Genomic DNA, 16,738 nt, shown 5'->3' with positions numbered 1-16,738 from the left:
TTGGGGGAGAGTTGTCAGCCCTTGCCTTATTCAGAGTGTGACCCTCTGCTGCAATGGATACCTGTACTTACACCAATCACTCCTGCCCCTCTAAGACTATAGGACAGAGCCTGTATCACACACACTACCTGGACACCTGAGCTGAATCCATACAAGAAAAGTGAATGGACTCCTAGGCTGATACACCTGATAACAGCTCTAGCCACCTGGAGACAGGACATTAAAGCTTCAAAGATGAAAAGAAACAACCTAGCTCACTGAAGCAAATCATTTGGGCATATCAAAACAAAACAAAGAAGCTAGGATACAGTAAACAAACATAAAATAAACTAATACAATAAGTTATAGATGGCTCAGAGACAACAGTCAATATCGAGTCACATAAAGAAGTAGACCATGATCACTTCAACGAGCTCTTAAAACAAAGAATCAAGGAATCCTCTGGATGAAGGTGCCTTCCTGGAATTACCAGATGCAGAATACAAAAGATTAATATACCAAGCTCTTCAAGACATCAAAAAAGAGATCAGGCAATACACAGAACGAGCCAAGGAATATATAGATAAAACAGTTGAAATTAAAAAGCTTATTCAAGAACCTAATGAAAAATTTAATAAGCTGCAAGAATCCATAAAGAGACAGCAATCAGAAATTCAGAGGATTAAGAATAAAATTACAGAAGTAGACAACTCAATAGAAACTCAGAGGAGCAAAATTGTGGAAGCGGAAGGCAGAATTTGTGAGACTGAAGATAAAACACCACCAATACATTTGAATAACAATCAGATAAAACAATTAAAAAAAAATGAAGAAACCCAAAAAATCATGTGGGACTCTATAAAGAGAAATAACCTATAGTGATTGGAGTACCAGAACAGGGAGGGATAACAGAAAACACAGAGGATTGTTGAAGATTTGTCAGCAGAAAAATTCCCTGATATAGTGAAAGATGACAAGATATCTATCCAAGATGCTCATCGAACTCCACATAAGGTAGATCTTAAAAGAAAGTTACCAAGATATATTATAACCAAACTTGCCAAAACCAAAGATAAAGACAGAATTTTAAGAGCAGGTTGGGATAAACAAAAAGTCACCTACAAAGTAGAGTAAATAAGAATAAGCTCGGACTACTCGGCAGAAACTATGCAGGGAAGAAGGAGATGGGATAATTTATTTAAAGCATTGAAGGAAAACAAATTACCAGCCAAGAATCATATACCCAGCAAAACTCTCTCTTGAATATGAAGGCAAAATGAAGATATTTCCAGATAAACAGAAGTTTAGGGAATTTGTAAAAACCAAACGAAAAACTACAGGAAATAATAAAAGGAGTTCTCAGTTAGAAAATTAATAATATCAGATATCAATCCAAGACTAGAAAACAGGACAGAGCAACCAGGTGTCAACCCAGATAGGGAAATCACAAAAATATATCAAGATAAAAAAGCACTCAAAACAGGGAAACAGTTATGTTATTACATAAAAGAAAACAACATTGAAACAATGAAGGGACTAAGAAATGTAGTCATAGATCTTCCATGTGGAGAGGAAGACAAGGCAGTATAAAGAGAAAAGTTAGGTTTAAGCTTAGAAAAATAGGGGTAAATATTAAGGTAACTGCAAAGGAGAGTAACAATTCTACTTATCAAAATAAAATACAAGAAAAAAATAGAGACTCAGCAGAAACAAATCAACAACAATGAATAAGAGAAAAAGACAATATATAAAGATAAACTACTTAGCACAAAAAATTACGTGCAAAAAAGAAACTGTCAAAAACACACACAAGAAGACATCAAAATGACAGCACTAAACTCATACCTATCTGTAATTACCTTGAAGTTAATTGGCTAAAGGCACCAATAAACAGACAGAGAGTAGCAGAATGGATAAAAGAAAACCCATCCGTCTATATGCTGCCTACAAGAGATACACCTTAGACTTAGAGACACAAACAAACAATAACTTGAAGGATGGAAAAAAATATGTAAAGCAAACAACAATCAAAAAAGAGCAGAAGTGGCAATATTAATTTCTGATAAAGTAGACAAAATTAATTCCACCACAAAGGACAAGGAAGGACACTATATAATGATTAAAGGGACAATACACCAGGATGACATAACCATATTAAATATTTATGCACCCAATGACAGGGCTGCAAGATACATAAAACAAACTCTAACAGCACTGAAAAGTGAGATAGACTGCTCCACAATTATAGTAGGAGATTTCAACACACTACTTTCAGTGAAGGACATAACATCCAGAAAGAAGTTCAGTAAAGACACGGAAAATATAAATGCCACAATCAATCAATTTGACCTCATAGACATACACAGAACACTCCACCCAACAGCAGCCAAGTACACTTTTTTTTCTAGTGCACATGGAACATTCTCTAGATAGACCACATATTAGGTCATAAAGCAAGCCTTAGCAAAATCCAAAACTTCAAAATATCACAAAACATCTTCTTAGGCCATACGGCCATAAAAGTAGAAATCAATAACAGAAAAGGCAGGGAAAAGAAATCAAACTCTTGGAAACTGAACAATACCCTGTTTGAAAATGATTGGGTTATAGAAGACATTAAGGATGGAATAAAGAAACTGAGAGAATCCAATGAGAATGAAAACACTTCCTATCAGAACTAACTAATACAAATTAGAGCAGAATTAAATGAAATAGAGAACAGAAAAACAATTGAAAGACTTAACAAGGCCAAAATCTGGTTCTCTGAAAAAATTAACAAAATTGATAAGCCACTGGCCAAACTGACAAAAGAAAAACAGGAGAGGAAGTAAATAACCCAAATAAGAAATGAGATGGGCGATATTACAACAGACCCAACTGAAATTAAAAGAATCATATCAGATTACTATGAAAAATTGTACTCTAATAAATCTGAAAACCTAGAAGATATGGATGAATTTCTAGAAACTATCTACCTAAACTAACACAAACAGAGATAGAACTAAATAAACCCGTAACAAAAGGAGAGATCGAAAACGTAATCAAAAAACTCCCAACAAAAAAAGCCCTGGCCTAGACGGCGTCACTGCAGAGTTCTACCAAACTTTCAAAGAAGAGTTAACACCACCACTACTAAAGGTATTTCAGAGCATAGAAAAGGACGGAATACTACCAAACTCATTTTATGACGCCAGCATATCCCTGATACCAAAACCAGGTAAAGACACCACAAAAAAAGAAAATTACAGACCTATAGCCCTCATGAACTTAGATGCAAAAATCCTCAACAAAATTCTAGCCAGTAGAATTCAACAACATATCAAAAAATAATTTGCCATGACTAAGTGGGATTCATACCAGGTATGCAGGGATGGTTCAACATTAGAAAAAGAATTAATGTAATCCATCATATAAATGAAAGAAAAGACAAGAACCACATGAACTCAGCAATTGATGCGGAAAAGGCATTTGACAAAGTTCAACACCCATTCATGATAAAAACTCTTAGCAAAATAGGAATAGAAGGAAAATTCCTCAGCATAATAAAGGGCATTTATACAAAGCCAACAGCCAACATCATCCTAAATGGAGAGAGCCTGAAAGCATTCCCCTTGAGATCAGGAACCAGACAAGGATGCCCTTTATCACCACTTTTATTCAACATTGTGCTGGAAGTCCTAGACAGAGCAATTAGACTAAATAAAGAAATACTGTATTCAGGTTGGTAAAGAAGAAGTAAAAGTATCTCTATTTGTGGATGACATGGTCTTATACACAGAAAACCCTAAAGAATTCTCAAGAAAACTACTGAAACTGATAGAAGAGTTCAAAAGAATATCAGGATAGAATATAAACATACAAAAATCAGTTGGATTCCTCTACACAACAAAACGAACTTTGAAGAGGAAATCATCAAATTGATACCATTTAGAGTAAATTTTAATTTTTTTATTTAGAGTAGCCCTCAAGAAGTTCCACGTTACTTTACTCATCTTTGGGTAACGAGCACTCCTCCTCTAGCTGAGTCACCCTCCCCCTTTGCTGTCCAGCAACTTAAATACTGAGATATCAGTTGAAACACTATTAATACATCTTAGTTAGATAGTAGCGGAATGTAAAGGGAGAAATGAAAGAAAAAGAAAAGGAACGCACATAAGAATGAAAAAAATTACTATAGTCTTCATTTGAAACTGGTCCAATGGTCATAATCGATTATTACAATTTCCTCTTTCCAATACCTGATTGTATATTCATTTTGCCCTCAACAAGCACCTCAGGTGGTCAGGTTCTTAACCTCATAAGGTAAAACAACCTTTCATTTCTGAAAAGTCTGTACTATTATCTCATTAACCAGTATGGGCTGTTATAGCTCTTTATGGACATTCTTTCATAGGTAATGAGAATAAATATTAAGTGAGAATTTAGAAGATCTCTTAAATTCCAGACACAGTCCTTCCTACTCTCATTATTTAGTAGCAAGTCAATTTCCCCTAGACAGTCAGGCTAGTTTTTGTCTGTTGATTCAGTGGCATGAGGAGACCAAACTGGTCAGGTGGCGATCTTAGCTTCCACTTTAATAGAATCATTGCTGTGTGATATATTCCTCCTTCGGGAATTGAGACATCTAGAGAAGCAGGGCTCAAAGTTTTGGGTACAAGAAGCAAAAATTTCCTAAGTGAATCATGCAGGTAATAGTGAGAGGATTCACTCTGACTTCTATCCCTTGATTCTTGGGCTCATGAATCCAAAAACACAATCAACGTATCGTTCACTGATTCTAAGTATGTACCGTATCCTGGTAAACATTAGGAGCCCTGGCTGTGCAATGGTTAAAGCTCTGGGCTGCAAACAGAAAAGTCAGTTCAAATCCATGAGCCACTGGATGGGAGGAAGACGTGGCAGTCTGATTCCATAAATATTACAGCCTTGGAAAACCTTTGGGTCAGTTCTACTCTGTCCTATAGGGTCACTATGAGTCGGAATTGACTTGACCGCAACGGGTTTGGGTAAACATTACCCTAACCCTGTAAAGTATTGCCACCTACTGGTGCCATGTGAGTCTTCAAAAGTCCATTCAGTAATGCCAGCTGATTCAGCAGGATGGGGACCATAGTAAAACCAACTAATTCCATAAGCGTAAGCCAATTAACACACTTTAACAACAAATCCATTGCCAGTGGAGTTGATTCCAACTCATTTTCTGGCTATCAGATGAGATACTTAAATAAAGGCAATGCTGTGTGGAATACCATGATGGTGAATGAGGCATTTGGTAAGCCCATTGATGATGGTTTGAAGAGAAGAATGTAGGTAGGGAAGGCAAATCTATAATGAGTAAGTATATATTGTAGTGAAAACAAATCACTGTCTTCCATGATGAAAATTGCTGAACGTGATTAAACTTCCATTAGGTCACTTGGATTATCCTCTGCGAAAATGGTGCCATAATAGGGTCCGTGTTGTTCTCTGCTGTTGACAGGTTTTCACTGGATAATGCTTTTCAGAAGTAGACTCATTGGAGAATGGAAGTTTATGTTGATGAGTCCCACGTGTAAATTTTACCCTGGCACCATAGCAATTTTGTTCACGAGCCTACTGGGAGTTATCTTCACACACACACACAATTTTAAACAAGTTTTTAAATTAAATATACATTTTGAACATTTGTATGCCAAATTATAACAGAAAAATCATTTTCAATGATTACATAATAATCCATTAAATGTATGTACTGGTTTTATCTAACTATTCCCTGCATCTAGGTTGCATTCAGTTTTTCTCTGCAGCAGAGGATATCCTTGTAGTCAAATTTTGATTATTTTTATTTCTAGAGAACACATTTTTTGAAATGAAAAAGTCAGTCTCTTTCTTATGAAAATTTTCAAAATGTCTTTTACAGTGAAAATATTGCCATTATAGATTGAATTGTGTCCCCCCAAAAGATACATTGAAATCCTAACCCCTGTATCTGTGAATGTGACCTTGTTTGGGAAATAGGGTTTTTTCTTTTTTTATCTGTGAAGTTAAACGAGGTTATACAGGACTAGAGTGGACCCTAAGCCTAATAACTTCTGAGTGGTATTTTATAAGCGGGGAGAACAGAAACAGAGTCACAAAAAGGGGAGAAAGAGATAGGTACATCCACAACTGAAGGAATGCCAAGACACATCTGCGGTTACCAGAAACTGGAGAAGACCAGAAGGGGTTCTCCTCTAGAGCAAAGAAGGAGAGGCAGCATGATCATCTCTACCCCCGAAATTTGGATGTTTAGCATCCAGAACTATGAAAAAATAATTTTTGTTCTTTAAGGCAACCTACTTTGTGGCATTTTATTATGGCAGACCTAGGAAGCGAAGACAGTTACATACTAAAGTAGAGGACAATAAAAAGATTAAATACCCTGATTGCCATTTGCCAGTATTCATTCAAAATACCAATAAAAGCCAACATCTAATATATATCTTTTGCATATTTCTCCTTAATAAAATAGTTTTTAACATGATTAGAGTCACATTTATTTTGCTTTTTTAATTAAACTCTTCCCATTTTTCTTCATAATCATCTTTTTTCAGTGGCTTAATAATGATTATTCAGTCTAATATGCTTTAAATTATTATATCATTATCCTATTATTGTACTCTTCTGTATTTAAGTTTTATAATTATAAGTAATGCTGCCATGAACATCTATATAGAGTATTTTGTTGAATAGAGGCCCAAAAGAATGCCAAATTCTATGAACATTTTAAAACATGTTATACATTTTTCATATTTAAAAATACAGAAAACTATGAAGATAACAATCTATATTATACTTGCACAATCCCAACTACTGACAGCCATAATTAAACTTGCAGTGTATTTTTAGGTTATATGTGTTTTAACCCCCACGTGTCTGTCAGTTTTTCATACCGTGGGGGCTTATGTGTTGCTGTGATGCTGGAAGCTATGCCACTGGTATTCAGATACCAGCAGGGTCACCCATGGAGGACAGGTTTCAGCTGAGCTTCCAGACTAAGGCTGACTAGGAAGAAGGACCCAGGAGTCTACTTCTGAAAAGCATTATCCAGTGAAAACCTTACGAATAGCAGCGGAACATTGTCTGACATAGTGCTGGAAGATGAGCCCCCAGGTTGGAAGGCACTCCAAAGATGACTGGGGAAGAACTGCCTCCTCAAAGTAGAGTCGACCTTAATGATGTGGATGGAGTAAAGCTTTCGGGACCTTCATTTGCTGATGTGGCATGACTCAAAATGAGAAGAAACAGCTGCAAACATCCATTAATAATCAGAAACTGGAATGTATGAAGTATGAATCTAGGAAGATTGAAAATCGTCAAAAATGAAATGGAATGCGTAAACATCGATATCTTAGGCATTAGTAAGCTGAAATGGACTGGTATTGGCCATTTTGAATCAGGCAATCATATAGTCTACTGTGCTGGGAATGACAACTCGAAGAGGAATGGTGTTGCATTCATCGTCAAAAAGAACGTTTCAAGATCTACCCTGAAGTACAAAGCTGTCAGTGATAGGATAATATCCATACGCCTACAAGGAAGACCAGTTAAAAGGACTATTATTCAAATTTACGCACCAACCACTAGGGCCAAAGATGAAGAAATAGAAGATTTTTATCAGCTGCTGCAGTCTGAAATTGATTGAACATGCATTCAAGGTGCATTGATAATTACTGGCGATTGAAATGCGAAAGTTGGAAACAAAGAAGAAGGATCAGTAGTCGGAAAATACGGCCTTGGTGATAGAAACAATGCTGGAGATCAAATGATAGAAATTTGCAAGACCAATGACTTCTTCATTGCAAATACCTTCTTTCACCAACATAAATGGTAACTATACACATGGACCTCGCCAGATGGAACACACAGAAAACAAATTGGCTACATCTGTGGAAAAAGACAATGGAAAAGCTCAATATCAACAGTCAGAACAAGGCCAGGGGCCGACTGTGGAAAAGACCATCAATTGCTCATATGCAAGTTCAAGCTGAAACTGAAGAAAATCAGAGCAAGTCCACAAGAGCCAAAATATGACCTTGAGTATATCCCACCTGAATTTAGAGATCATCTGAAGAATAGATTTGACACATTGAACACTAGAGACTGAAGACCAGACGAGTTGTGGAATGACATCAAGGACATCATCCATGAAGAAAGCAAGAGGTCATTGAAAAGACAGGAGAGAAAGAAAAGACCATGATGGATGTCAGAGGAGTCTTTGAAACTTGCTCTTGAGCGTCAAGCAGCTAAAGCAAAAGGAAGAATTGATGAAGTAAAAGAACTGAACAGAAGATTTCAAAGGGCCTCTCTGAGAAGACAAAGTAAAGTATTGTAACGACATGTGCAAAGAGCTGGAGATGGAAAACCAAAAGGGAAGAACACGCTCGGCATTTCTCAAGCTGAAAGAACTGAAGAAAAAATTCAAGGCTCGAGTTGCAACAGTGAAGGATGCCATGGGGAAAATATTAAACGACGCAGGAAGCATCAAAAGAAGATGGAAGGAATACACAGAGTCATTATACCAAAAAGAATTAGTCGATGTTCAACCATTTCAAGAGGTGGCATATGGTCAGGAACTGATGGTACTGAAGGGAGAAGTCCAAGCCGCTCTGAAGGCATTGGTGAAAAACAAGGCTCCAGGAATTGATGGAATATCAATTGAGATGTTTCAACAAACAGATGCAGCTCTGGAGGTGCTCACTCATCTATGCCAAGAAATATGGAAGACAGCTTCCTGGCCAACTGACTGGAAGAGATCCATATTTATGCCTATTCCCAAGAAAGGTGATCCAACCGAATGTGGAAATTATAGAACAATATCATTAATATCACACACAAGCAAAATTTTGCTGAAGATCATTCAAAAAAGGCTGCAGCAGTATATTGACATGGAACTGCCAGAAATTCAGGCCAGTTTCAGAAGAGGATGTGGAACCAGGGATATCATGGCTGATGTCAGATGGATCCTGGCAGAAAGCAGAGAATACCAGAAGGATGTTTACCTGTGTTTTATTGATTATGCAAAGGCATTCAACTGGGTGGATCATAAAAAACTATGGATAACATTGAGAAGGATGGGAATTCCATAACACTTAATTGTGCTCATGAGGAACCTTTACATAGATCAAGAGGCAGTTGTTCGGACAGAACAAGGGGATACTGATTGGTTTAAAGTCAGGAAAGGTGTGCGTCAGGGTTGTATTCTTTCACCATACCTATTTAATCTGTATGCTGAACAAATAACGGAAACCCTGGTGTCATAGTGGTTAAGTGCAATGGCTGCTAACCAAAAGGTTGGCAGTTTGAATCTACCAGGCACTCCTTGGAAACTCTATGGGGCAGTTCTACTCTGTCCTATAGGGTCACTATGAGTCGGAGTTGACTCGATGGCACTGAGTAGTTTAGAACAAATAATATGAGAAGATGGACTATATAAAGAAGAATGGGGCATCAGGATTAGAGGAAGACTCATTAACAACTTGCATTATGCAGATGACACAACCTTGCTTGCTGAAAGTGAAGAGGACTTGAAGCACTTACTAATGAAGATCAAAGACCACAGCCTTCAGTATGGATTGCACCTCAACATAAAGAAAACAAAAATCCTCACAACTGGACCAATGAGCAAAATCATGATAAATGGAGAAAAGATTGAAGTTGTCAAGGATTTCATTTTACTTGGATCCACAATCAACAGCCATGGAAGCAGCAGTCAAGAAATCAAAAGATGCATTGCATTGTGCAAATCTGCTGCAAAGGACCTCTCCAAAGTGTTGAAGAGCAAAGATGTCACCCTGAAGACTAAGGTGCGCCTGACCCAAGCCATGGTATTTTCAATCACATCATATGCATGTGAAAGCTGGACAATGAATAAGGAAGACCGAAGAAGAATTGACGCCTTTGAATTGTGGTGTTGGCAAAGAATATTGAATATACCATGGACTGCCAAAAGAACGAACACATCTGTCTTGGAGGAAGTGCAGCCAGAGTGCTCCTTGGAGGCAAGGATGGTGAGACTGCGTCTTACATACTTTGGACATGTCGTCAGGAGGGATCAGTCCCTGGAGAAGGACATCATGCTTGACAGAGTACAGGGTCAGCGGAAAAGAGGAAGGCCCTCAACAAGGTGGATTGATACAGTGGCTGCATCAATGAGCTCAAGCAAAACAACGATTGTAAGGATGGCGCAGGACCAGGCAGTGTTTCGTTCTGTTGTGCATAGGGTCACTATGGGCTGGAACCGACTTGACAGCACCTAAGAACAAGAACAACAATGTGTTTTAAGTGAGGTGGGAATAAATACTTAAGATTTGAATAGGAGTATCAAAATAGCTTCCAAAAAGTATTTTATCCATCTACACTACACTTTCACTAGTAACATATTAAAGTGTTTATTTCAAAACATCTTTACCAGGATGGGAATTTGTTGGGTGAATATGGACTAATTTTTTTTTTTTTTTGGTAAAAATCCTGTTTTCGTTGGGATTTTGTTGGTTAGTAAAGAGGATGAATACTTTTTTATGCTTTTAAGCTGGTTATAATTATTTGTGAATTATCAGCTTACTTTTTTCATTAGGATCCTATATTTACAATTAATTCTTGAAGTGCCATAAGTAAATATAGTAAGAGTCCAGGTGTTTCCCTATTTATTTCAATTTTTATTAGGATGAATATCTTAAAATATTTTTTTATATGTAATGTTCTGCAGCTTTTGGTTTTTGTTTATAACTTGCAAATTTAGGAAGTCATTTTTATCCTTCAGAAGATTAAGAAATATTGAAGTCTATATTTTCCTAAATCTTCTATAGCTTTATTTTCTTTATTTAATTATTTATTTTTATCCAAAATTTTTATTTGCAAATAATAATGATGTTGTCTTCTTACAATATTTGTGCCTTTTAAAAAAATTCTATGATGGCATATTTCCCCTGAGGGTGCATGTTCCAGTATTCTGTGTCTATTTGGCATTGACCAAAAATTCTAGACAAATACTAATAAAACTGAAAATGAAATGTGGTTTTCATAATTTTAATAGCAGTATTTTTGTGTGTTTCAATTATGACAAATTTGACAATTACGTTAAACAATATTTTCCACATTTTCATATGTTTTCCATTTTTTTCCCTTCCAGCTCTGACTTCACAGGAAGAAATTTTATGCAAAATGTAAGATTTCAAGTGCTACTTTGTATATAGATGACTTTCATGCATCCAGGTATTTAATAGATTTAACAATACTTAAAAAATTGGTTACCTTTTAAATGCTTTAATCTTAAAAAAATTTTAAATTTAGCATTATACAGTAATGCCTTTTTTCCCTTTAAAAACAACTATATATAGAATGAGTAAATGAGAGTAATTATACATTAGCATTCTAAGATTCAAGCATATAATTAATGCCTGCAATAACTGGAGTGCAAAATTTGTATATTTATTTTTCTTTTACTTTTGTTACTACAACATTATTTAAAATTACAAAGATTTTTTCAAGAGTATCTGACAACAATAAAAATTCACCCTTTTGTAATTTTTCTTTTCTTTTTGAAGATGTCATCAAAACAAATTAAATATATTGGAAGTATGAAATATAATATATAAAATATTAAAAGTAATCATTAATTGAAAATTAATTAGATATTGACAATACGTTGAAAAAGTCATTAAAATCTAAAAAAGGAATGAAAAATCTGTTGCCATGGAGTCAATTGTGACTCCTAGTGATCCTTTAGGACAGAGTAGCACTGCCCCATAGGATTTCCTAAACTGTAATCTTTATGGAAGCAGACTGTCACATCTTTCTCCTGCAGAGTGGCTGATGGGTTCGAAATGCACCACCAAGTCTCCATAGAAAAGGTAATGGACATTGTTGTGGGTTGAAGTGTGTCCCCCCACGGCTAGGTCATGATTCTCAGTATTGTGTGATTGTCTACCATTTTGTCATCTGATGTGATTTTTCCTGTGTATTATAAATCCTACCTCCGTGATGTTTAATAAGGCAGGATTAAAGACAGTTATATTAATAAAGTAGGACTGAATCTACAAGATTGGGTTTTGTCTTGAGTCAATCTCTTTTGAGATATAAAAGAGAGAAGTGAGCAGAGAGTCATGGGGACCTCCTATCACCAAGAAAGTAGTGTCGGGAGCACAATGTGTCCTTTGGACCCAGGTCCCTGCACTGAGAAGCTCCTAGACCAGGGGAAGATTGATGACAAGGACCTTCCTCCAGACCTGACAGAGAAAGAAAACCTTCCCCAGGAGCTGGCGCCCTGAATCCAGACTTCTAGCCTCCTAGACTGTGAGAGAATAAACTTCTGTTTGTTAAAGCCATCCACTTGTGGTATTTCTGTTATAGCAGTGCTAAGTAACTGAGACAGACATATAAAAAGATGCAGCATTGTTGTATAGTGTATGAAAATTAGGTGCCAAGTCTATGACAATTCAGTCACATATACAAAATTAATCAGAGGCTCATAAAGTCATAAGAATTATCTATCTTTATGGTGCATAAAATTTACCAATATTTAAATACTTTCTAGCTGGAAACATTTTAATTGATTTGCTGTACCAATGAGTTTGACCAACCTACATCTAATAGTTTTAATTTCTCCAATTCATCTATTTTCTTGGTGACCCTAAACTTTGTGAACCATGAGAACCACCTGGAACCTAAACTGCATGGTGTCCAAACACCTCTACAGTATGAGCTTCAGTCTTATGAACATACTCTGAGGGTTTCTACCTCAGTTTTGCTGGATGATCGCTGCAAATGGTGAACACGCTCATCTGCTAACCAAAAGATTGACCAATAGTACCCTCCAGTATATTGTTGGCTGTGAGTGTAGCCTCCACTCCAGATGTCTGCTTCCTAGCACATAGCAGCTTCTATCAGCAGTGCTCAATGCCAACGAGAAGTGGGGGCAGACTAAACCAAATCAATCCCCAGGAAAGTTTGTCCTGTTGTTTTCAGAGACCTGAGCTCTGCAGTGAGCAGGGAGACAGGTAGAATGTTGACTATGGGCGAAGACTCCACTACAGGGGCCTACTGTAAGCAATTCACAGTATCCAGGTCGGGGAGGCGCTCTCATGCCCAAATGGACCCACAGGGAGGTCTGCCTTGTTGCTCTCAGAGCCCTTCCTGTAGTACGTTAGCTATGGGTGTAGCCTCCACTCGAAATGGCTGCTCCCTAGCACACAGCAGCCTCAGTCAGCAGTCTTCCGCTGGGGAAGATAGTCCTGAACTGACTTCCTGGGAGGTTTGCCCTGTTGGTTTCAGAGGCCTGAGCTATGGGATGCTCAGGGGGGCAGGTAGCATGTTGACTGTGAGAGCAGACTGTACTGCAAGGGCCTTCTGTGGCAATTCACAGTGAGCTTGCAGCTGACAGTGTCCATGTGGGGGAGGTACTGGCACACTCCAAACGCACCTCTGGGGAGGTCTGCTTTGTTGATTTTAGAACAGAGCTTGGGGTCCTGTCTCTTTGTACAGGCAGAAGGTGTGATCATTAGGAAAGCTGGCTTTAAAAAAAAAAAAAAAAAGTTTTTTTTTTTTTTTTACTTCCCCAGTTCGCAGCAACTGGAGGCCCACGTGGCTGAGGGGAGGGACAGGGATGACAGGAGACGTGATTTTCCCGCTGTATACAACTCCTTGATGCCTGTCTGCAGTTCTCCACTGTTTTCCTCTGCTCCCAATTCAGAGTCCCTCAAAGTCAGGCACCGTTTCCTTGTTGTATTTCTTGTTGTATTTGTGGGGGAGGGTCGGAAAGATGGTTTGTTTATACTACCATCTTCCCCAAATTTCCCCATTGGGATTTCATAGGCTGGTTTTTGGAATAGATCACCATTGCCTGTTCAGCATGATAGCAACACACAAGCCTCCACTGATGGGTGGTGGCTGTGTATGAGATGCGTTGATGAAAAATTAACCTAGTTCTGCACAAAGGGTCAGGGAAGGAGATATATATACTTCAATGTCTTCTGTGTTTAATAGTTTAATCTATGAAAATCAGCAAGTGTACAGAGTATGTATAAAGAGACAAAACAAACAGCGAATCCTTTTTGAAGGGTGGCAAAAGATGAGAGGATTCGTCCCAATGGATCTCAAGACTTATTATAAAGCTATGTTTATAAAATCAATGTTCATAAGCTGTGAAGGCAATGCCTTAAAATGATAATGATAATCTGTTAGGAAGAGAATGGTAGGGGTACAAAGGATTTCTAAAATATCTCTGTCCCTGGGTCACTTAGGCACAATATAGATCATGAACAACAAAAAACTAACAGCAGATTTTTGAACGCAGTACCATTAGGAGCACTTCAGATTTCAGTATGAACAAACTTACAAATATATTTTCAGCAGCAGAGTTTACATTTGTCTCACTGTACTTCTGCCTGGATTCCTTTTTATTGAACTAAATCACCCTCTACTGACTCAGTATGTAAATCCATTAAAGACTTCTGACAATTTTGCTCTGTCTAGGAGTCTTTCAGCCAAGGATTGCATATTTTATTTCTTTCCTCTCACTATATAAATTAATCCCTTTAGACTCTTAATTGTGTTTGCTCTTCTTTTTTTGAACTCCTTCCAGTTCTTCTGAGTTCTCAAACAAAGGGGGGAAAAACACTATCCTAATAGAATTCTAGTTCAGGTGTACTTTCTTGTTCGGGTCACTATGAGTCAGAACCTACTCGATTGCACCTAGCAACAACACATTATGTTACCAATGCACAACAGAACAAAACACTGCCCAGTCCTGCACTATCCTCACAATCGTCATGCTTGAGCCCATTGTTTCAGCCACTGTGTGACTCTATCTTGTTGAGGGTTTTCCTCTTTTTCGCTGACCCTCTACTTTACCAAGCCTGATGTCCTTCTGCAGGGTCTGGTCCCTCCTGATAATGTGTCCAAAGTATGTCAGAGGAAGTCTCGCCATCCTTGCTTCTAATGAACATTCTGGCTGTACTTCTTCCAGGACAGATTTGTTCATTCTTCTGGCAGTCCATGGTATATTCAATAATCTTTGCCAACGCTGTAATTCAAAGGCATCAATTCTCCTTTAGTCTTTGGATGTAGCCACCAAGATGATTTCAATTTTTTCCCCTGAATTGTCATAGTAGTTCAGTCTCACCTAATTTACTCTCTGGTGTTTTCTTTTGTCTTGTCTGGTATGACTGCTTTCCAATTATTTTCCTTCCATTGACTATCAGTTTCTGATTATTTTTCTGCAGATATGCTCCTTTGCATTATTTCAAGTTGAATCTCATTTTTAAATTTATTCTCCATGTTTTCAACTTCTCCAGGCATTTAAAAAAAAAAAAAATTGCCATCAATCTGAGTGCTTAGCATACCTGTACACTGAGGAGCCTCTACACATCTTATTAAAGCTTTATTAATTCCAGATATCCTATGAGGATATTTAAGTAAGACTAACGTGAAACAGCTTCCCACTTGCACAGTTCACTCTGTCATCATTTTATCTTCTTGGTCTGTTGTTTTCTAGTGTTCAATCAGTCCATAATTTTGAGCCACTCTGAAACAACCTATTGAGACACAAAAAAATCAAATTCTCACCCTTTCCTTTTTAACATTTTCATTACCCACAAGATTTATTTCTATATGTGACTCTTGTAGTTTATCCAAATAGTTTGATACATGATGGTTTATTAATAAATGTCACTAGACTTCTTACAAATTGAACAGCAATGTCAAAGCTCCTATACCACTGATTTCCCCACAATCCAGACTCTCGTTTTGTAAATTAATCTGATGACACTGATTTTTTCCATACGCATCTGGGAACTTTCCACTTTTAGAGAAAATACTGACTTTGCTACACAAAGAATAAATTAAGATACAGACTTATATCACAATTCTGGACAGAATTTAAAAAATTGTATACTGTACAACTCACCGTCTTGAGATAGAACTTTATCTTTTTTATAGAATCATGTGAACATTTTTGCAGTATTTACCAATGTGAGGAGCCCTGGTGGCATAGTTGTTAAGAGCTAGGCTGCTAACCAGAAGGTTGGCAGTTCGAATCCACCAGCTGCTCCTTGGAAACCATTAGGGGCAGTTCTACTCTGTTCTATAGGGTTGCTGTGAGTCAGAACCGACTTGACAGCAACCGGTTTTTGGATTTACCATTGTGAGGTGCTGTGCTTGATGGAAAATAATAATTTTTAAAAACCTTGCCTTATAGGAACTCATTATCCACTCTGAGTAACTATAAAATCTCACAGTCCACAAGAAACATAATAAGAGAAAGAGTGAAAGACAAATGTTGCCTAACTTAGAGGTACGGAGATTAAAGGAAAAACAATATGAGTTGAGTGCTCTTGTATCCAGTTGTTTGTCACAAAATGTTGAATGTGTAAGATGAAAAACGTTCTGCTTTCTCAGTAAGTGAAGATATTTATAATGCTATAATATGAGAAAGTAGAGTAGAGCTCAGTGATTCTTGATTTGTGTGTGTTTGTGTGTGCCATTGATTCTCAAAAGACTCAGATGGAATACTTGGCCTCTTTCATCACTATGGAACAGTTCTACTCTGTCCTATAGGGTCACCGTGAGTCGGAATCAACTCGATGGCGATAGGTTTGGTTTTTGATTTTGTTTCATCAGAAAAATGGCCATAAACAAATATACAAGATATTGTATGCCATCTTAGGGAAACTTTGTGTACTAGTTTTCTATTTCTACCATAACAAATTACCACAAACTTGGTGGCCTGAAACAAAACAAATTT

The sequence above is a fragment of the Loxodonta africana genome, chromosome 21 (genome assembly GCF_030014295.1).
Source record: "Loxodonta africana isolate mLoxAfr1 chromosome 21, mLoxAfr1.hap2, whole genome shotgun sequence".
Taxonomy (NCBI): Eukaryota; Metazoa; Chordata; class Mammalia; order Proboscidea; family Elephantidae; genus Loxodonta; species Loxodonta africana.
Note: the sequence above shows the minus strand (reverse complement) of the source record.